General features: G+C 35.7%; 1 long non-coding RNA gene across 1 annotated transcript; it reads left to right on the forward strand.

Annotated features, from left to right (window-relative positions):
* The first annotated feature begins 14142 nt into the window (after positions 1-14142).
* On the forward strand, positions 14143-15042 carry LOC107952755 (uncharacterized). Its single transcript, XR_001698906.2, has 2 exons — positions 14143-14300; positions 14646-15042. It is a non-coding gene; the product is annotated as an uncharacterized lncRNA (long non-coding RNA).
* The last annotated feature ends 4871 nt before the right edge of the window (positions 15043-19913 follow it).

Consider the following 19913-nt stretch of genomic DNA (forward strand, 5'->3'; position numbering starts at 1 on the left):
GAACCCATTTGCATGCGTCCCGCATACCCCTTCATGAACTTCTTATAAAATTAGCTTAGCTTCCACAGCATCGACACATCTCAAAAGTACTTGATCTTTCCGTCTCTTGTATAGGATATCTCCATCTAAAACATAGTCGCAAGCTAACCTCCTCAAAGTTCATTTATCATTTTCACTGGCCTGTTCAGGGTATTTGCGATCCCTCACATATCGCAATATATCTTGATACCAGGGGTTATTGTCATTTCCTTCCTTCTCAATGTTACAACAATGAGCTGGAGTCTCGTAAACCCTCATTTGAATTGGCTTCATTTCTTCTTCTTTGTTCGCCTTGATCATTGAGGCCAAGGTTGCTAAAGCATTTTCCATCTGATTTTCGTCTCGTAGGAGATAATTGAAGGTGATGCTATCAAATTCCTCAAGTAACCCCAAAACTACCTTTCGATAACTAATCAATTTAGGGTCCCATGTCTCTCATTCACTTCTAAGCTGATAAACAACCAACGCCAAATCTCCATATACTTCTAGGGTTTTTATACCTCATTCTATAGTTGCTTGAAGTCCCATGATGCATGCTTCATATTCATCCATATTGTTCGTGCAATCAAAGTCCAACTTGCACGTAAAAGGATAATGATCGCCATTCGGAGATACCAAGATTGCCCCAATTCCTTTTTCGACTGCATTAGAAGCCCCATCAAAATTGAGCTTCAAAGAAGAATTTTCAGTCATTGCTATACACATCAACTCCTCATTTGGAAAATCGAAGTTCAATGGCTCATAATCCTCTAGAGCCCTACTAGCCAAGAAGTCTGCTACCGCACTTTCTTTTATAGCCTTCTGACTTATGTAGACTATATCAAACTCTGAAAGCAAAATATTCCATCTCGCCATTCTCTCATTTAGAGCCGTTGACTCCATCATATATTTCAACGGATCAAGTTTTGAGATAAGCCAAGTGGTATGGTATAGCATATACTGTCTTAATCTCCGAGTTGTCCAAATCAGAGCACAACACAACTTTTCAATTGATGAATATCTCATCTCACAATCAATGAACTTCTTACTGAGATAATAAATTGCCTTCTCCTTTTTCCCTGACTCTTCATGTTGGCCAAGCACACATCCCATAGAATTACTGAACACTGACAAGTACAGTATTAATGGTTTATCTGGGCTAGGTGGAGACAATACCGGAGCATTCATCAAATACCGCTAGACCTTTTCAAAAGCATTCTGGCATTCCTCATCCCAAGTACCTTGATTGTGCTTTCTGAGAAGAAGAAAGATAGGATCACATTTCTCGATTAGTTGTGAAATAAACCGAGCAATGTAATTAAATCTTCCTAGGAATCCTCGAACTTCCTTCTGAGTACGTGGTGGAGGTAACTCTCGTATGGCTCTGACCTTGTCTGAGTCGACTTCAATTCCTTTTTCACTGACTACGAAGCCTAATAACTTTCCTGATCTGGCTCCAAAAGTACACTTTGCTGGATTGAGCTTCAACTGAAATTTTCTCAACCTCAAGAACAATATTCTTAAGACCTCAATGTGCTCTTTTTCTAAGCGCGACTTGGCAATCATATCATCAACATATACCTCAATATCCTTATGCATCATGTCGTGGAACAAGTTCACCATGGCCTGTTGGTATGCTGCCCCTGCTTTTTTTAGTCCAAATGGCATTACTTTGTAGCAAAATGTGCCCCACAAGGTTATGAATGTGGTTTTATCCATGTCCTCCGGATGCATCCTTATTGATTGTATCCTGAGAAACCATCCATAAAGGAGAACAACAAATATCCCGCTGTGTTGTCTACTAAAGTGTCAATGTGTGGTAAAGGAAAATTATCCTTTGGGCTTGCTTTGTTCAGATCTCTGTAATCAACACACATTCGTACCTTCCCATCCTTCTTAGGAATAGGCATAATGTTAGCTACCCATTCGGAGTACTTCACTTCTTGCAAAAATCCTGCATCGAACTGCTTCTTGACTTCATCATTTATTTTCAAAACGATATCTAGCCTCATTCTTCGCAACTTCTGTTGGACTGGCTTACAATCCTATCTTATCGGAAGTCGATGTACCACAATGTCGGTACTCAATCTGGGCATATCCTGATATGACCAGGCGAAGATATCCTTGAACTCTCGAAGCAACTCAACCAGACCATGTCTTGTGTCCTCGCTAATTAGGGTTTCGATTTTCAACTCCTTCCTCTCCTCTAGGGTTATATTCTCTATTGCCTCTTTCTCATGTGGCATGATTTGTTTCTCCTATTGCTTTACCATTCTTAGCAAATCGAGAGAAATGTCACAATCTTGAACATCTTCAAAATCCTGATGTTCCTCTAAACACATGTTTTGCTCACCAGAGAAATTAGGAGCTGCAGTATCAGCGCTCATATCATTGATATCTAGGGACCTGTGGGGGTATGAAAGAATATACAAAGAATGAATGAATCTAAGAATGATTGTTTATGTGCTATGAATAAAAGAATAAGAATTGCCAGAATTTAAAGGAATATTGGTCGATAAAAATGAAACAATACTCATTTAAATTGATAAAAGTTATGTTTTATTTAAATAATTATAGATGAACATAGACCTCTTTTCACAAACATAATCTTACTACTCCTAGGCCCTAGAGTAACAAACATGTTCCGAGAATTACTCTGAAAAATTTCTAAAGATTGCAGGAAGGTCCTCCGCAGTCCAATTATTCAGAGAGCTCCCCGGTTTGTAAGGGCGAATGTCCTCGAGGTTTCCTTGCTCCGATCCCTTATTATGTACAGCATTAACTTGATGACTTTCCTCTATCAGCAATCCTCCTGACTTAAAAGATTTGGATATAGGTGGGAATGTCATCGGTTCCCACTCCACTTCTCTTCCATTCAAACGCGCCTTTTTTCTCGCTTGGCACTTCTCTATTTCCTACCCCTTGTGCTTGTGGTCTGGCTTGAAGCCCAAGCCAAAACGGTCCTTCTTCTCAATCAATTTTGGGATTTGAACCCCTCCTTGCAACTGTCTTCCTAGCCCTTTTCCTGGCAATGCTCCCCTCCCTATCATCATTTGTAGAGCCATCCTCGTGGCTCTAGACATTTTGGGTGCCGACACCACACTTCCTTCCGAAATGAAGGTGGCATTAATGATTTCTAAAGAGCAGAAAGAACACTCAATAGCCTCTTCATTGGCCTCAACATAAGGGGCCTTGCTAATGACTGCTGCTATGATATCCTCCTCCGCGTTGATGGTTATTAAGCGTCCATCTGTCACTAACTTCAATTTTTAGTACAATGAAGAAGGCACCGCTCCTGCCGAGTGTATCCATGGTCTCCCCAATAAACAATTATAGGAGGGCTTGATATCCATCACCAAAAAATCAACTTCATATGTATTCGGTCCAATCTCTAGAGGGATGTCAATTCGTCCCATCACTTTCCTGTCAGTTCCATCAAAAGCGCTCACCACATTGTGACATGTCTTCATATATGAACTGTCAATGGGTAATCTATTTAATGTTGATAATGGAAGGATGTTCAAAGCAGACCCATTATCAACAAGTACACTTGGAAGCGTGTATCCCTTGCACCGAGTAGTGATATGCAAGGCCTTGGTTGACCCTATGCCCCCAGGTGGAATTTCATCATCATTGAAGTAGATGAAATTGTCAACACTAATGTTGTTTACTAACCGATCCAGCTTGTTGACGGATATGTCATGGGTGACGTATGTTTCGTTAAGCACCTTTAACAATGCATCCCGATGCACCTCAGAACTCAGGAGTAGGGCTAACACTAATATACACACCAGCTGCTTACGCAACTACTCGACCACGCTGTACTCGCTATGTTTCAGGAACTTTAGAAACTCCTTAGCTTCTTCCTCCTTTACCGGCTCATTGATGGGTACTTCGGTCTCTTTCTTCCTTTCAACCTCAGCATCTTTCGTCTTTGCGGGCTCCACTCTGATATTCCCCCCATCATAACGTTTCCCACTTCGTGTATGGGAACCTTCATTTTACGTGCCCCTGGCCGTGCTAGCTATACTCTCCCCCTCAGGTATTGTTATATTGCAATCATAACGCCATGGCACCCTTCTATCATCCTTGTAAGGGAAATGATTGGGTTTATGAATGACTATTTTGGGCCCAGTTTGCGACATCGCCTCATTATTCCCTGGCAAAGAAATAATAATTCTCGATCGGTGGGTTTCTTGTCGTTCATTCTTCAGCACACATATTTGTCCTTCACAAGAACTACCCTTAGAAACTTGTAGTTCTTTATTAACCATAAGGCCTTGTACCATGGCCTTGAACTCTTTGCAATTTTGGATCATATGATCCACCTTTCTATGGAATTCACAATAGTATTCCATTCTTTCTCTTCCTCTTCTAGAGGTCAGCATACCTCTTTTCACATCTCCTCCCATATTACTTTCATAGGTGTCTTCACCTCAGCAATATCTTCCTTGACTTTTCCTTTCTTTATTTCATCGATGGCATTCACTCCTTGATTGCCATGGTCTGGTAACGGATTTTCAGTATTAGGAGTACTATCGAATTTCACCACCCCCATTTTGATGAGCCTCTCCACAACCTTCTTGAACCCAGTGCTGTGTCAGCCCTAAAGTGACCTTAGTCGGAAAGCGGTTTCGGGACCGCTAAACCGAGTCACCAAATTATTTGAATATGATATTTATTGTCTAAAATATGTGAATATGAATGTGTGAAAGTTTTAAGCTTCGATTTAGTAAATTGCATGTGAATTTAGTCAATAGGACTTATGTGTGACACTTTTGAAATGTGATAGGTTAATTTATAAGGATCTATTAGTGCATGTAATCAAAAGGGTGGACTTGCATGTCAATTTTCCCCCCTAATTAGTAGTGGCCGGCCATGAACATGAGGGTGGACAAAATGTTATGGCTAAAAAAACATGTCATGAACATGTTGGGTTAATGCTTTATGTTAGGAAAAATAAAATAAGGAGTATGGGCAATAAAATAATAATGGGAAGGTAAATGATGATGAAAAAAGAAAAAGAAAGGAAAAAAAAGCTCTCATGTTGTTCTTGGCCGAATAGAAGAAAGAAAAAGAAAGAAAAAAAGCTCTCATGTTGTTCTTGGCCGAATAGAAGAAAGAAAAAGAAGGAAAAAGAGCTTTGAGGAAATCGGCTATGGTGGTTTGCTAGAGTAAGGTATGTTTGATGATGTTCATGAGATGCATGCATGTTTTAGTTGTTAGCTTGAGTTCTACCTAGCCCATGGTCTAAATCTTGCTATGTGATGGAGATGACACTCGGCCATGGATGTATCATTCTTGCATGGTGTTGATGTTGTGTTGATGAGATATCAAGTTATTTTTGTGACCCAAGTTGAGATTTGGATTTTGGAATGAGTAAGGTTTTCGGCTATGGTAATTATAAGGGTGATGGATGTTGTTTCATGCTAAATCTAGATGAACAATGTTAGTGCTTATATCTCGATATTTATGAGCTTCTTTCTTGGTTTTACCTCAAACCCATGAAGTATTCTCAATTGGTGTTGTTAGAGGTTTCGGTCATGGGATTATAAGCTTGTTAGTTTTGATGGTGAAATTTATGCCTTGTAAGGGTAAATGGTTCAAAGGAACATTCGGCCATGATGTAAAAATTATGGTGGAGTGATGTTAAATGCTTTGAATATAGAATATATATATTGTTATAAGTTGAATTTAAGGTTTGCTAAATTGTCTTTGTCATTGCCGAATGTGTGTATAGTTAAAGAGAATTTGTTTAAGTGCTTAGTTAATTGATATTGAGTTAATGATATGTGTATTCGGTCATAAAGTTGCACATGAGGAAATGTTAGATTAATGGTATTAAATTGCTTAATGTGATTAAAAATGCGTATGACCATTTTGTATTTGAGCTAAAGGTGGCCATATGACCTATCAAATTCATTGTCATATTCGGCCATAAGCTAGCATAATGAGACTTTAATAAGTTAAATTTGTTTGAATTAGCTCAAGAGCTTAGAGGACCAAAGTTGGATAAGGGAAAGAAAAAAGTGATCGAATAGCCGTCGAAATCGTTCGACAACATCCGAGGTAAGTTTTCGAGTAATGAAACTTAGATTATGATTCGATTAGATTATGTTATAAGCAAATCAAAATCATGCCCTTTGTATGTAGCTATTGAGCCGAGAATGATAATGCTTGATAAGTGAATTGTGTTTGAATTCTAGCTATGAAAATGAAATATTGATGTGTCATGATTTATTGATATGTGCATGGATATTCGGATTGATAACCGGGCTAAGTCCCGAAGGCATTTGTGCTAGTGACTAATTCTGGGCTAAGCCCGAAGGCATTTGTGCAAGTTACTATATCCGGGCTAAGTCCCGAAGGCATTTGTGCGAGTTACTATAACCGGGCTAAGTCCCGAAGGCATTTGAGCTAGTAGCTATATCCGGCTAAACTCCGAAGGTACTTGGTTTGGGAATGAGCGATCTTGCTGTAAATTTCAAATTAATACGCTCATAAAATCCAAACGATGAGGTATGTTTCGTATATGCATCGGAAAAGTCGATTCGTTTTAAATAGTATTCATTGAATTGATTAACGAATTTTCGGCCTTTAGTTAGGTTTGATACCTTGTGAATGAATATATTGATTGAAGCGTGAAGTAAGTATGTTTATGAGAATGTGCATATATGAAGTTATCCATTTAGCCATATGAATGTTATACCTTAGCCGAAACTAATTTCATTATTCAAAACTTACTAAGCATTAAATGCTTACTCCGTTTCTTTGATTCTCTGTTTTATAGATTTTGGTTCGTCAGCTATCAGACTCGGGATTGTCGAAGTCGAAGTCGTCCACACTATCAAAGCCCCCCCTCTTGGTACACTTTTGGTTGAACTCTGAAATGGCATGTATAGGACTACCCTTTTTGTTGTTGGTCATGTACCCTTTGGTTTTGTATAAATTTGGATAGCCATGCGAAAATGGCTTATATACACTTTGAGCATAGCATTATAATCGTCTTGTATGTTGTTCATTGAGAGGTATGGAAATTTTTGGTAACGATTAGCCATTGGGAATGGTTAATTATGATTATTTTGATGCTATGTATGACAAACTCTAGTTGATTCATGGAAAACCATGAAATAGGTAGGGTTTACCTTAAAAACAGATGCTGACAGCAGCAGTGGTGTGGATTTGAAAAATCACTAAAAATAGTAAGAATGGAATTAAATAGTGAATAAATTATGTAATTGAACCTTGATGAATCTATTTTCATAGGGAAGTAATGAAACGATCATATGAACAGTATTTTATGAGATTTTAAAGTTTTTGTGAAATAGGGCCAGAGCAGTTTCTGGATTCCCTGTTCGGAATTAGGAAATTCATTTTAAATTAACCATTGATAGTTAGAAGTCATGCCATATATGTATAGATTCCTTTTCGAGCCTAGTTTCTTTAGAAATAAACGGCATAAGTATTGAAGCCTTGTACAGGGAGATATATAAGTCATAATGCATGAAGGTCAGAGCAGTCGAACCCTGAAATAGGGGAGACTTTAACTAATAAACTGTACTAATTGGCCCGACCAAAACTTATAGAAAACAATTTGTAGATGGATATATGAGTCTAGTTTCAGGGAAAATTTACGAAACTGATTTTCTAGTTTTGGAACTCAAGATATGATTTTTAAGGTGACAGTGACGCAGTTAGCCAGCTAGTCTGGAAATTTTTAAAATGGACTGTAAAAATAAGAGAATTAAGCCTGTTAACCCCTCGTGTCCGACTCCGGCAACGGTCTCGGGTACGGGGTGTTACAAGTGCAGTTTTCAATTGAATGCCCTGATATTCCCGCGTGATATTCGCATTTAGCATTTGCATCATACCATTTAGGGTATAGTGGCTGCAGTGGTTTTAAGTGAAACGGAGCAATGGCTTGTACATCGTATAGGCTTTGATAAAGCTCACGATATGTCACAGGGATAGGAGCGAATTGTATCCTCTCCGAATTCTGTCTTGTACCCGATTCCTGTCTTTGAGTACTTTGTTGCTCACCCGTACCTACTTTAGGTTGTCCAACTGTGATTACCCTGGAGTTGAAACTGTTCATGTTATTCACCTCATTGTCTTTTCTCCTTGGGGCTGATCTTTTAGCCACTTCCCCCTCAATTTTGCCGCCCCTCATGGCATTTTCAATCATCTCACCCGCCATAACTATACCCGCGAAACTTTTCGTGGTACTTCCAATTATATGTGTGATGAATAGCGCCTTCAAAGTATTAATAAATAACATGGGGGTCTCCTTTTCCAACAATGGTGGTTGTACTTGCATTGCCTCCTCCCTCAATCGTTGTGCATATTGCCTAAAACTTTCATTAGGCTTTTTCTCCATGTTTTGAATTGTGATCCTATCTGGCGTCATATCAGTCACGTGGTTGTACAGTTGCATGAAGGCCTGTGCCAGATCTCTCCATGAACTGATTCTTGCACGGCTCAACTGATTGTACCATCTAGCCGCTGCTCCTACCAGGCTGTCCTGAAAACAATAGATTAATAATTGATCATTGTTCAAATATCCAGTCATTCTCCTACAAAACATTATTATGTGTGCCTCTGGGCAAGTAGTTCCGTTGTACTTTTCAAACTCTGGCATCTTAAATTTATGAGGAAGCACCAAATCTAGGACCAAACTTAGGTCTTTTGCATCAATCCCATGATGATTGCCAGCGCCTTCCAAAACCCTAAACTTCTCCTCTAACCACTTGCAACGATCTTCAAATTGTTTTGCGGATTCAGTTGCCATTCTTTCCTTCTCAAAAATCCAGATCAGGAGTGATAGGGTTGACCGAGCTATCACCCAAATTATTTCCCAACCCAGATGGGAAATTTACGGGGATTCCAGCATCAACTGGCCCATGCTAAGGCCTCACGGTAACAGATGGCCTTCTAGGAGGTGCTTCAGTTTGTAGTGGCACATGAGGCGGAGTAAAACTTGGAGGAGGACCCTCATTCTCCTTTTCAGTGATCACCATGGGAGCTTTTCCTTTATCAGTGGCTCTCAACAGCTGAGCCATTTCAGCCATCATGTTCCTCTGAGCCTCTAGCATTTGCTCCCTCATTTCATTCTGCATTTTAGCCAACTACTCTTGCATTTGGTATTGCATATCTTTTTGTAATTGCTCGAACCTTTGATCCATGCTCTTAGTTTTAGTGTGAGTGCCGTAAAGATGTGTGATTTCCAGATTTTCCTTTCTACCTTTGGAAGAAAATTTTAACTAATCAGGGTCTTTCTATAACTTTGAATGCAAATGATATGATGAAATGCTATGAGATGCAAATGCATGAATGTAAAAAGGATATCGATTCTGGTTCAACTTCATTTAGAAAATTTTATTTAGAAAAAGAATTTCTTTACATATAAGAGGATTACAAATACGCTTTCGCCCTAAGGCCCAAAGCTTTAACTCTATCTAATAAAAGGGTTAACTCTCGTCCTACATTCGACGATGATGAATGCATCAGACTCAATACATCAACTCAAATTGCTAAGTCTTGTACATATTCGGCGACCTATCGAATTTGGGCTATGGCCTCACCAATGACATGATCCCTTTCTCTGACCTGTCCCCTAGCCTGATGAAGCTCTCCCTTCAAATAGTCCTCTTGTGCCTCAAGCTGCTCAACCCGGAGTTCACCGTCATGCAATGCCATTTTCAAATCCTCAACCTTGCTTTTTAGCTCCTTTAACTCAACCGTAGAGTTATGGTTTTGGTGCCAATGTAGGGATCTTCCAAGCTCAGTTACCCTAGTTTTCAACCCTTTATTTTCTTCCTCTAATGCCAACTTATGTACCTGCATCTCTTGGAACTTCCTCTCCCAATACTCGGCCCTAGCCTTTTCCTTTTGGACCTCCTTCTGCAACTGATCTGAAGATCCTCCTACTCTCGTCGCCCTCCTTAAGGATACTTGTGCCCTTTTGTAATGTTCCTTTAGATCATCTCGATCTTCCTCAATCTTCCTCTTTTCTTTTCTCTCTTTCTCGAGCTCCATCTTTTGAACATCGACGTCTAAACTCAAGTACATCTTTTCCTCTTCAAGCTTTGCTATCCTCTTCTCGAACTCCAAGTTCTTTCTCTCGAACTCCTACTTCATAATTTCTGACTCTGAGGGCCTTACTTGCAAATATTCTTCCATCGGTCGAGCTCCTTCCACACTTGGCTTAGGGATATTATCGTTAACCCTTCTGCCTCTCCATTCAATGTATTCCGGTGTGGTTGCAGGACTAATAGCTAATCTTTTCAACCAACAAGTCTTTTTCCAAGCACTAGAAACTTCACTAACTTTCCTCTTGTAATCGGCTCCTCTATATACGAACTCACTTTGAGCCAACCCCTGAGTCGCCGATACGAACTGTCTTAATCCATGCTGCCTCAGCACGAGCAAAGGGGCATAACCAATGGCACCCCAAATTCCCAATAGGGGTACCTAATCAAAACTGCCGCATCGATAAAGAACCTCTCCAGGCATCATCCACGGAGCCCTCCACTCGACATCTTTCGACTGAAGATTCTAAAGTAGCGCTATCCAATTCTCTTCTAGAACATCAACTCTCCTAGTTGAAGCTACTATGTCTTTCAACAGTGAATAGTCCTCGAAAAAAACCCGACAAACCACCCTATCTATCAACCGGAAATGACTGTAGAACCAAGCCAAAAGTAACTGAGCACACCCTATAAACCTGCCAGCACCAGCCCTCCTACATGCACCTAAAGACCTGAATGTTTCCGACAAAATTGCAGGGACAGAAGTGACCTGTTTACTGAGTCGATGAAAAAGATCCGTGGTTGCCTCATCCACATATCCCAAAGCCCTAGGGAAAACCATTAATCCATACAAACTTAAGGCAAAAACATCTACCTTCTTCGTCTCATCAAGGTGTGTCACAATCAAATCTTTCAAAGTGTCCCACGAAATGCACTTGCACTCACCCTTTTCCTAAATTCGGGCCATGGCCCACTGCTCGCTCATCCCTGTAATAATCATCAATTTCTTCCAAAAGGTAGGGACACAAGCAGCTCGAGAATAGATTCTATCATTCTGAAATCTGGGACAACGAAGCAAGGCCGTGTACTCCTCCACAGTAGGTACCATGTCTACTTCCCCAAAAGTGAAGCAATTGTACGCCAGGTTCCAAAACTGAGCAAGGGTTCAGAATAAGTGCTCGACTATCTAAACATCAAGCAAGTAAGGTAAGTCTCCATAATTATCGTAGAATAACTGCTTGGTCTCTTTGCCCCACTGATCCCAAATTTCCTTAAGCTCCTGGAGATTATTCTGCGTGACACTAATGCGAGTGTAATTTGACAACTCCGACACGTATCCCTCAGCTATACTATCTCCCTTTTCTAGTTGAGTTTGCTCAGACCATCTATGGATGTTAGCGTTGCCTTCCACTTTATGAAGAAGTCCGTTCTCCATAATAAAACTTCCTAACTTAGAAACTGATCGTGAATCGATACCTTTGTAAATGCAAAATGACATGTGAACAAAAGAAAAGAAATAGTTAGTATCACATGATATCAGTAAAATTTCAATGATAACTTATAAGGGTAATATCTAAAGTTTAAACCTAACTAAGTTGGGCTCATATGATCTTTCGATATGAGGTTGGTTCTAAAATTTGAGGTACCTAAACCAGCAGATTCCTCGATTCTCACCCATTATAGGCTCATTTGAATGGAGTTTGGTTCAGGGGAATACATTTCCCTATGGCTACACGGAGATAAAAATCTCACAAAACCATAAGTACGGATGTATTTCGAAAATGATCCACTATCCTGCATGAAGGCAAAAACCTCACGAAGGCATAGTTTCTCACTCCCACTTAAAGGTGTGACCACAACGGTCATGCAAATGCAATGCGTATTAGAATATAGCAACACATGTAATAATACAAACACATGTAATGCAAAGAAGATTAAATTTTAAAATTTTTAATTCTCCACAATAAGACAAGAGATAATCAATTACACGGCTTGACTCTCTTATTAGTCCCCAATGGAGTCGCCAAGCTGTCGAAATCATTTTTAAATCGAGTTTTGTAAAATGGGAGTCGACTTTAAAAAACAAAAAAGGGAGTCGCCACCAATCCTTTTAGGTGTGATTGGATCACCTTTTAAACATTTTTTTAAATCATTAGTTTTGGTCTACGAAATCAGAAGACGGGTTCAGGAGCCGGTTACGTACGAGGAAGGGTTAGCACCCTCGTAACGCCCAAAAATTGGTACCTAATTGATTATCAAGTGTCTTTAATGTCGGAGATTCAAAAATTTTAAGAATGCAATCCCTTTTAGAATATTTTGATTTTTTTTTGTAAATTAGAGTTCACTCGTATCAAAGTATTGACACTAAGTTAGCTTTGTAGAAATCCCTATCTCGAAACAACAAAACGCTACATCCAATAAGTTAGGACATGTTGCTTTGCGATTCCAAGACAGTTGCTCATGTTTTGCAAACATTTAAAAACTAAGAAGGGTACTTGATTATTCAAACTTAACAAGAAAAGTTGCAACCCAATAAGTTAGGGCACTACTTTCTCGAAATTTCCAAACACCAAGCATTGCCTTTATATTTTTTTGAAAACTTTGGGGCCTTAAAATGATGCATGGGGAATTGTATTGTATTATAAATTATACAGAGTAACATATTATTATAGTAAATAAATAATACGTGCATTTAATCAAAATGAGGGTAATAATATAAAGATCGTGCATTAGATACATTCATATAAAGATAATATATACATAGCAAATATTAACAATATGCATACAAAGATATGTATAGCATGTATTGAGAAATGAATAAACAAAACATCCAAACATACAATGTAATAATTAGATAATGCATGATATACAACAAAGTAATACAACATCAATGTACATGTTCATAAAATGTAATATCAAATAATAAATATAAAATGACATTTAACACATGATATATGCAATATAAAATAAAATGAAATGAGCAATTGTTAACAAAATATACATGAAACACAAATAAAACATGATATTTAATAATAATTTTAAAATAGTATTTAATATGCAATGTACATATTAACAAAATATTTATAAAAGGGTAATAATTATATATAAAATATATTGGTTTAAAAGTATGTGAGAGAGCTTATAAAGTAACACATAATATATAAAAAATATAAAATAATACATAATAAATAATTAATAATTTAATATGAATACAATATGAGTTTTTTAAAAAATAATTTAATTTACAAATTTTAAAATTATAAATAATATAATGAATAATATAAACATAAATAATATAATAGATAATATATGATATACATAACAAAAATAGTAAGTAATATAGAATAAAAATAAAAATATAATAAACGTTATATAATAAAATATAGTTTAAATATATAGGAAATAAGAAATATAATAGATATAATATAAAATAATAAGAGTATATATGTCAAAACAATATATATAAATAGTTAATAAATATATAATACAAGTAAAAATAGAATAATTATAAAAAAATAATGATGTAAAATAATAATATTTTGTGAAAAACAATAGATAATAAATAATATTAATATATATAATAAAATAATTTTTCAATATATAATATAAAAGTAGGGTAAAAAAACAAAAGCAAATTACAATATATGAAATATTTATATATAATAATAAAAATAAATCTATTGGGCTAAATTTAAAATTCAGCAAAATTACTAGGCGAATTCAAAAGAAATAGAACTGAATTTAAGTCCTAATTAAAACGAGCGCAAAACAAAAGGGACTCATTGGGAAAATTTTCCTATTCCCAAAACGACTGCGTTTTAAACTGGGACTTAAAGCAGCTACTTTAGGGATTAAATCACAATTGAGGCAAAGTATTAGGGTTAAATCATAAATAAAAAAACTTAATTGTAAACGCAAAAAGGGTGGAAGGATCAATTGGGTAATTAACCCAATCCTAAAAAAACACGCGGATCCTCCCTGGGTAATCGGGTCAACGCGCGGATCTTGGGGTTATGAAACTATATCGCTTCGTTAAGGCTATATAAGCCAACTTCTCAACCTTAAACTCATTTGAAACCCGATTTTTTTAAAAAAAACCTAAAATTTTCTCTGAAAAGGAGAGAAGCTCTGGGCTTTGGCCTCTGTAGGCCTCACCCCAGTCGTAGGCTTCACGCGCCCACGCGCCTCCCTAAGGACCACCGCGCACAGTGTCTAGGGTTCAAAAAACCATTCCCTTCCTTCGCCAATCGTTAGGTAGCCTCTTTTTTCTTTTATTTTCTTTTATTATTTCTCAAATCAATGTATACAGGTCAGAAAACAAATAGAAGAAAAAGAAAAGATAAAAAAATGATTTGATTACCGTAAGAAACGAAAAATGAACTGCTTTTTTATTTCTTCTGCTCTAAATGGATACAACTGCTAGTAAAATCTTTTTTCTGTATTTTTTTTCTTCTCATATCCTCCTATTTACAGATTTTGCGAAAGGCTTTATAGCCTCAGACTACTGCCTATTTTGGAAAGAAATCAAAAGATTTCTTTCCATTTCCTGCTCTAGTACATCTGCTACCTTTTGCTTTGATTTCTTTCCATTTCTTGTAGGTACCCCGAAGATCTCGGTGATGGAAGGTTGCTAGCACTGATGGAGGCCTGAAGTCTAGTGGTGACAGAGACGAGAAATCACGACGTGCTTGGTGGCGACGATTGGGCCGTTGAATCTGTGAGATGAAAGGTCACGTCGTTTGGAGTGCCCAAATATTCTAGAAACTCCTTGCGGCGCTGTGTTCTCAGGAAACCTTAGGGTTTCCTTGTCTGTTTTTACCGTTTTGGGCCTTTTGGGCCACTTTAGTCTAGGGTCTGTTATTTAGGCTTAGGTGTAACCTGGTTTGGTTTAAATTGGGCTACGGGTGTATTTTGGGCTGCTGGGGTTTAATTCTTTTGGACTCTGTATATGGACTTTTAATGGACTTTTAAAATAGATAAATACTTATTTATTTAACCCTTTTTATTCTATCTTCAGCCCGGTCAAATTTGGGCTAATACAGTGTCTACAAATCAATTTCTCCAAAGAACACGAATGAAAAAAACTGAAAAGAAATCTAAACTTAAGAGAAAGAAAAAAACTGGAAAACTAAATTACAAAAAAGGCTTAGAATATCAAAAGTCATCCTTTAACAAGTGTTTAGGAGCCTATTTATAAAGTTAAGGTTGCCATCAACTTCAACCCTAGATTTGCTGATGCTCTCGTGTTTAACTATTAGTTGTATGGACTAAAACGTCCTTGGTTCATAATTATCTCCCATAAAAGGCCGGTGTCACTACATCTAGGGTAGTATGTGTAGTTCACGGATGGCTTTAGGGGTGTGTCGCAACACCAAAGACAGTATGGCAATTCTTGCATTCTGCTCCCTATGTTGCAACCTCAAACACCCTGTGTTGCAACACAAGTATTAAGTTCCTATGCCCTTGCATGATCTCCTGTACACTAACTAAGCACATTAGCTTGCCTTGAGGCCTCATTCGGTCCCTAAGGTCAATAAAAGACTCAAAATACACTTTTTTATTGATTGTAAACTAAACTATAAAAACTCAACTAAAACATAATAAAAGTGCTTGTATTTAAGCTCCTCAAGTGTTAAAACTAGCTTAATCTGCTACACCATATTACGACAGATTAGTTAAAAATTTAACTTAAATTTTAAAATATGAAAAATAGAGAGACTAAATTCCTAAAAATAAAAATACAAGCACTAAATTTCAAGTTTGTAAAGAATATTAGAACGTATGACATATTTTGACCAAAATCTTATAAATAATAAATTATGTGAACAAAAGTAATTAATATCCATATTAAAATATGAATAATTTTCATTCAAACTTTCTTTTTCTTACTTTTGGGGCATATATATATTTATTAGTTTTAGTAAATATTAATTTGCTATCTTCCATTCATTTTCGATAAATATATAATTACTTATATTAATTAAATTAAAATTAAAATATATATATTAAAAAAATCAATAGGATATGTGGAAAAATCTTAATCTCACTTTTAGAGTTAGAATCTTTTACCATCTGTGTACTAAATAATTATTTTTTATTAAATGAAAAGACGAATGATTATGTTTGAAATAGACTATTTTAGATCAATTTATAGTTACTGTCTCTTTACTGTATTTAAATTTAGAACTTAGTATCTTTTCTTTAATTTTATATTATAACAACTTGTTTTCAGTGGTGTCGAAAACAGTGGTTTCGAGACTGCAAATCTGATGAGTGAATTCGTAAATATTATTATTTAATATTTATGAGTCAAATATAGTATTATATAGAATTTTTATCTGATAATTTTGCTAATTGATTGAATAGTTAAGTACAAGTGATTTGCTCTAAAGTTTAAGTGGTTTTAGAAAATGAAGTTTCAGGACCTCATATCTGTAAATCGAACCCGTAAATATTTTTATTAAATATTTACGTAGTTACCATATAAATATATGAAGTCTGGTTCAGAAATTTTAATATTTGAATAGTTAATTAAAGATTAAAACTATAAAAATTAATCACTATTAATTTATTAATGGTTAATGGCTATAAAATCATGGTTGGAATGCTTTATGTTTTAATTAGACCATACTAGGGTAGCTTGGAAGTTTAGTGGATTGTTTTTAAGTATTTTATATGTTAAATTATAATATATGTTAAAATAATAAAATTAAAACAAGTAATAAAACAAAACGAAACCATTTTATTTTCACTTTCTTCAGCATTCATTCACGAAATACCATATTGTTAGAGAATACAAGGTTCGGCCAAGCTTATTTTGTTTGCATGTAAGTATAGTTCAATCCGTTTTTATATTTTTTTTTAGATTGTTATAATTTAATCTAGTTAATTTAGAGATTAATTAGTAAAATTGTTAAATGTTTTGATTTATGTCATTGATGAACTTTTTATGTTCTTGAAATTTAATCATAGATTTATAAGTTTGACAGTTAAATAGAATTATTTTATAAAGTGATTTTAGTTAATTTTAAATTTAAAGAGTAACTTGATAAAATAATAAACTTAACATGAAATTATTATAAATTTTGAAAATTATGGGCTATATGAAGGCCATAGAGTATTCGACTAGCTCTGACTGGATTTAATTGTGAAAAATGTAGAAGTTTCTGATTTAGGGACTAAATTGAATAAAAGGTAAAAATTCAAGGTAAAAGAGTAAAATGTTGATAAATGGTCAAATATATGAATTTAAAGTTTTTACTGTATTTGAATTGGTTAATTGAACTAAATTATTATATTTAGACTAAGTAACAGATAAATTGGTTGATAATCGCGGGAAAGGAAAAGTCGTCGAGTAATCATTGTCGAGGTGTTAGTAGCTACTGTGTTTTGGTAAGTTCGTACTATGTGTATCATGTTTGATGATAGTTCAGTTTAATTATGTGTGTGATCATATATATATATGCATAATTTATGTGATCAATTGAAGTAGTTTTGAAAGTGGAAAGGTAAGGGATTGAAATGTAAAGTATATCATTGTTCGTGGTTGTATTGATATATATTATTCTAAGGAATGTAATTAATCAAGTTTATCATGGTTTCAATTTATGAACATGTAATGGCTATGGAATATAGGTTGAAGCTCGTCTAAACTTCGTTAATAGCTAGGATACAAATGACATGTCATTAGGGTGTTCCAGGAGCTAGGTGCTGATGATTACAGATTCTAGGTACTACTTACCGGTTTTTTAATTCCAGGCACTCTGTGGTAGTGATTAAAGTTCCATGTCCTATGCACTGGTGGTGGATGCCACACTAATGGTTGGAATCTAGCATTTGTTGCGGATCCTTGTCAACTTATGTGAACAGCATTGTGTATTAATTAATGTCTCGATTGTCAGCTTGTGCGAGCATTATTTTCCTGCGTATCTGAAGTTAATTTTCCATAGTTCTCCAGGCAAAAAAATTGGTAAATAAAATGGAAATGAAATCACATGGCATGATAATCTAAGTTTATGTTAGTTACACTTTAGTATGTGAATTTTGGCATATTATGATTTTGATGATATGATATGTTATGGGTGTCGAAACCATCGAATATAATTTCTTATGCTGTAATTGAATTAAATAGTAGTATAGAGTAGTAGGGATGATCTCATAGGTACTCAAATTCTTAATTTTCCTATTTATGCTTAGCAACTGTCATGTCCACGACCTATGCTTGCAAAGCTAAAAAAATAAATAAAAAGGGGGATTTTAGTTGCTAAAGGAAATAAAAAACACATATAAAATAAAATAAAACAGAAATAGAATAATGATTCCAAAATAAAATTAAGTGAATTAAATTAAATAAGTGAATCAAATATGTTAATGCTTAGCCTTAGCCTAGGTACACTCTAAAATCGAATCAATCCTTGAAAGTAGATTTTCCTTTCCAAACGATAAGTTGGTTATAGCGATCAAGGACTCCCCAACCGCCAACTTTTCCTTGTGTAGTTAGTTTCGATACGACCTGCAAACCAACCATTACCAATTATCTAACCATGTAACACGCATCCGCAATTTAAGAACTTGACAGCCTTGCGATCTAGAAAAGTCCAACTGGAATTAACGGCCTCAACCATATGGGTCGTTTACATCCGATCACTACCTGGACATGCCAATTTTTTCGCAGGAACTTGAACTTGGCAGATGACTGACTCTTTTTTCCTAGTTGTATGCTAAACAACCTTTAAGCCAACGCGCAATTTTTGAATTAAAATTGAAATAACTTTAAGTGATGATCCCATATTCCGGAGTGATAATGAATACCATGTTTGAAAGCTTTTAGTGCAGGTTCATATCTTATGATTCTTGATAGGAATGATAACCGGACTAAGGCTAAATGAGGTTTTTAGTTGAGCATGAAATTAATTATACTCAATTAGGGTTTAAAAGTGGATTTGCATGTAGTAGTATAGGTGAAAGGAAGAAAGGGCTTGCAAAACAATTATACCAAAAGAAAGAAAAAGAAAGAAATTAGTAGTAAACTTTGCCAAGCTACAGATGAGTGGAAAGGAAAAAGGAAAAAAAATATTCAATTTAACTTCAAGTGTAAATTCCAGTGCGTCTTTCCAAGCCACTGATACAAGTATTTATACACTTTTCAAGTGTTATTTTGACATGAATAAACCAACTAAAATCAGCATGATTCCTCTAAGATTATGCCAACTAAAATCAGATTTTTCCTATTTATAGAATTTGACAATTTCAAAAATCTGATCTAATCAGCCACTAATTCTACAATTTTTCTAATTTGGCCCCTTTTCTTGCTTCTTGTTTCGATTTAGTCCATTTTGCTTGATTTTGAATTTTGGAACTCCAGTTTCATCCCTAATAAGATTTAAGCATGAAATCATAAATTCAGTAGTATTCTATTAAAAAAATTAGCCAAAATAGATACGCTTCACATACCTTACAAACCAACTTTTCTGATGCTTCTCCTCAAGCATGATGTGTATTCCTATACTAGAAATCATTCGATAATTTTTTTCGAAATCAAATATCCTTCCTCAGCCAAGCTTAATGTAAACAAATAGGTGAATAAAAAATAAGTAATTGTTAGGTTCAACCAATAAGCATTTTATAAAAGCTCTAACATTATGCAAAATTCAACCACTTCACTAAATTTAGGCTTAATCAAACTTGCGAGACAATCATACTCAATAATTTTTTCTAGAAGTTCGAGACATAGTCGAATATTTTTATGTGAAATGATATGACAACCCAAGCACGTCACTCCTGTTACTCAATTTGACATGTCCACAATCAATTTATTTCCCCTTACTGAAGGCAACTCGTTTAGCGGAGTGTTATAAGTTTCGATTC

The sequence above is a fragment of the Gossypium hirsutum genome, chromosome A08, assembly GCF_007990345.1.
Source record: "Gossypium hirsutum isolate 1008001.06 chromosome A08, Gossypium_hirsutum_v2.1, whole genome shotgun sequence".
In the NCBI taxonomy this organism is placed as follows: Eukaryota; Viridiplantae; Streptophyta; class Magnoliopsida; order Malvales; family Malvaceae; genus Gossypium; species Gossypium hirsutum.